The sequence below is a fragment of the Schistocerca piceifrons genome, chromosome X (genome assembly GCF_021461385.2).
Source record: "Schistocerca piceifrons isolate TAMUIC-IGC-003096 chromosome X, iqSchPice1.1, whole genome shotgun sequence".
NCBI lineage: Eukaryota > Metazoa > Arthropoda > Insecta > Orthoptera > Acrididae > Schistocerca > Schistocerca piceifrons.
In genome coordinates this window covers 486817429-486821620 of record NC_060149.1, presented here as the reverse complement: position 1 = coordinate 486821620, position 4192 = coordinate 486817429, and positions in this window count along the sequence as shown.

Genomic DNA, 4192 nt, shown 5'->3' with positions numbered 1-4192 from the left:
GTTCTCTGATGACGAGCCACTTCGTTCTTATGAAAACGTTTCCTGTTCTTGTGGTAAATCATAGGCAAGAGTATATTTTGTAGCCATTGCATATAATATCTGGAGCCATTTCGTAAGCGAGAACGTTTGTGGAGTAAGTATATATTCAATTTATTCGTGTGATATTCGTAAACTATTGTGCTACGCCTGATATCTAATTATTGTTTTCCAATAAATAAATTTTCAGGAATTTTTTACGCCAATTAAACATTGGGCTGTCCGTTGTCGGTGATCGTCAACTCGCCAGTCAACATTTTGCCAGGTTTGGATTTCGCCTTTTCTTTGAAAATCGCTTGTGGTGTAAATTGCAATTAATTTATTATAAGTAGGAGCAAAGCCGCATTATTTCGGTCAGAAATACAGCAGGATTATTTAGCAGACTACTTCCACGTCGCTAATGCAACATCAGCAATTAATAGCTTCTTCGCTACAGGATCGAAATTTTTGACTAGCATACATAGGAAAATTGCTTTTTTAAAATATTATTTTAAACCTGACGATTGTAAGACCATGGTTTCAAGCACCAGCAACAAATATTGCAACAAATATTAACTTCGCGATACATTTCCAAAGCTTAAGGGTAACAGCTTACCCATCTTGCTTCTATTTTTAAAGCACTGAAAGTGGTATATCACTGGCATAAATTTGTGTGTTTCGGAAAATAAATTCGTCAGATTTTCCGTTTATTAAACAGTATGTTACGTGTTACAAATTATATACACGTTCTTTTCCACTCTGGTCTGCTGTGCACTGGCAAAAACTTGTGGCATACTATTGCTTTACATGATTCACAAAGCTCCCCTAAAATTAGTTTGTTGATATGCGATTGAGCCAAACTGCAGCTGCAACAGTGGGACAACGAGAATACAACCAAAGTATGAAAGCTATTTTTTATTTGGTTTAAGGTTTTTGCAATCGTGTTTTACATTCTTACCGCTACTTTTAATTCAGTTCCATGGTGGAGAGACGTTTAAAATAGAAACGTTTCCTGGCCGTAGAGCCACGTCTTGTCCTGAAATAATTGTCGGCGTGTCTGTTTCACTGGTCTTAGAAAGTAGTCTGCTGTGATGACGAGATCACTTACATTTATCCACAAATAGAAAAAAGTAGAATTGATTGCTTTGCTGTGGCGGGATGAGTGTAAAACTTTGACTTGTTTCCTGTGGTTCATGTAGACTCGCACCATCGTGATTGCCAGCCATCAGAGTCCAAAAGGCCACTCTGTTTGTCGCGCGGTCACCGGCTAGAACCGCCGACGACCCACAGAAGGGAAATAGCGTTCACAGTAATCTATACATCATTCGTCCGTGACTGCCTCTCACTGCCCATACTGAAAGGGGCAATAGGTAAGAATAACTATTTGAACAGAGTTAATAAAACTCAAATGTCACGGGTAGTCCACTCTCTTCACTAATGTTTGTTAGGTTGACCAAATAATGATTCGAAAATCCAAATGCATAGTATCTACTGATACTGCAGTTAGCGACGTTAAAATTTATTAGACGTGAAATTCACATATTACATTGAAGTAAAACAATTGGATAGGTGGCCCACGGTTCATCAGTGATACGAGGCCTGTGCGAGTCCAACCCTACAAGGACTTCATAGCGCTTTCACGTGACTACCTTTCACGTGAGGTAGTGGAAGATACGTAACATGTGTCACATAGATAGCAATCTCAAAAATTTCAGAACAGGTATCAATACAGTGTTTTTGACAGCTGATAATATACTACGAAATAAACATTTTACTGTATGATCGGTTATCGTTAACTCTTTCACCGTTCGAGGTTATGAAGCAACTTCTGTTTTATAGTTGAAATATGTACTTTTTATAGAAACTGAAATAAGCTGAAAATAAAAATTTACTGAAACGACACTTATTGTTTCAGTGCCGGCCGGTGTGGCCGTGCGGTTCTAGGCGCTTCAGCCTGGAACCGCGTGACTGCTACGGTCACAGGTTCGAATCCTGCCTCGGGCATGGATGTGTGTGATGTCCTTAGGTTAGTTAGGTTTAAGTAGTTCTAAGTTCTAGGGGACTGATGACCATAGATGTTAAGTCCCATAGTGCTCAGAGCCATTTGAACCATTTTTTATTATTTCAGTGGAACTTTTCACAGAAGGAGGCATGGTATAATTTGTATACTAGTCACAACGCTATTTCACTCCTTCGCAACGTAAACGTAGGCTAACAATGAGGCACCTGCACTATGGAATTAGCTTTTTCCTATCTCATATTTACCGAGAATCTCTTGCACCGTGAACAGTAAGTACGCCGTGATTGGAAAAGAGTGCAGATCATTCCCGTTTACAGAAAGGGCAAAAGAACGAGTGCACTTTAATGTCGCTGTTGTCCGTCTGTTGCGGGTACTAGAACACATTCAGAGTTTGAATATTATTAAGTATGTGGAGAAAATTTGTTATTCAAAAAATATCAGCATGGATTCAAGAAAAGCCATACATGTGAAACATAGCTTCCATTATTCATACAGATAGACTGAGAAACGTGGCTGCAAATGGGACAGGTAGAGTCAATCTCCCTACATTACCGATACGTGTTCGTCACTGTCCCCCTGCTCTACTAACCTAGATACAATTAAGCAGGGTATCGTCGCAGATAAGTGATTTGTTCGGTGTTTGACCAATAGAAGCCATTAAATTCTACTGGATGTTCAGCATAAACGAATCTAAGTAGGCATGCTCCACGGGTATATAATAGGGTTTCTAATGCCCTCAGTATACTTAAAAGATTTATCAGATAGTGTCAATAGTACGCCGGCCGCGGTGGTCTAGCGGTTCTAGGCGCTCAGTCCGGAACCGCGCGATTGCTACGGTCGCAGGTTCGAATCCTGCCTCGGGCATGGATGTGTGTGATGTCTTTAGGTTAGTTAGGTTTAAGTAGTTGTAAGTTCTAGGGGACTGATGACCATAGATGTTAAGTCCCATAGTGATCAGAGCCATTTTGAGTGTCAATAGTACAATCAAATAGTTCTCTGACGATGGTGTTGTCTACAGAAAATATTGTCATAGGACGATCGTTAGGAAATGCAGAAAGACTAGAACATAATTACCCCCTGGTTTAATGAATGGAAGCTTTCTTTGAAAACGGTTTCATGCAAAACTATGCCTATAGCAAAGAGAAGGAACCCTATAACAGAATTACTGGCAAATATCTGCAGCACATCACATCGTTTAAATATTTAGAAATTACTGTAGGAAGGTGTGTGAAATGGGACGAACACTTAAAATCAGTGGTAGGGAAGGTGATTGGACGAATTAGATTTCTTGGAAGGAAATCCCTCAGCGAACGCTAATTCTATCAGTTATAAAGTATTTTTGTGGGATTCGGAATCCTTATCAAGAAACCAAGAATCAACAGAATTCAGGCAGTCACCACTAGGGTGTATATAGTCACTACTAGGGTGCGTAATAGGTAAGTACAACAACGAAATCGTAAAAAGACGCTCGGAGAACTTGGCTGGGGATCATTGTAAGAAAGGCGGTCTTCTTGCAAATCCATGCTCGATGAATTTAGTGAACCTGTATTCGACGAGAAACATGAACAAATCTGTTGCCATCATACAGCCCGTCCAGACGTTTACTGCACGGCCATCAGTTGCGGAAGGCGTATCCGATAACAGTCAATAATTTAAGGACAGGAGGAAAGTGAAAAGACTAATGGTGCTTAAACAGAAAATTTCGGGAGATTGAAGATGTGAAGGAAATTATTCCAAACTTCGTAAGACGCTAAAATTCAACTGTAAGAGCGTCTAAGAACAAGCAGAACCGTGTGGTCTCTTCATACTTGCTCAATTTTAGAACGCAGCTATCGTTCGATAGCGAGATTCTGCGGGTATTAAGAGCAAGAACAGGTTTTTTTTACAGCGCTACAAGGAGTTTTGGGAACTGCAGAAGTATAGCGGTAGCATTGAGGGAACGAGAACGCTTAGAAAAATCTCCATCTCGGGTTTCTGTGTATCATAAAGAGAAAGAAATAATTACGTATCACCTTGGCTACTTCCGAAACATACCGCCATTCAGCTGAATATGAAGTGTTCACAGCGGGATAAAATAAGGACACAGCTAAAACCGGTGGATCTTTTTAGTGGTATTTTCTTTTTGGTAGTAATCTAAGTAGCGTGTGTGTGAGAGAG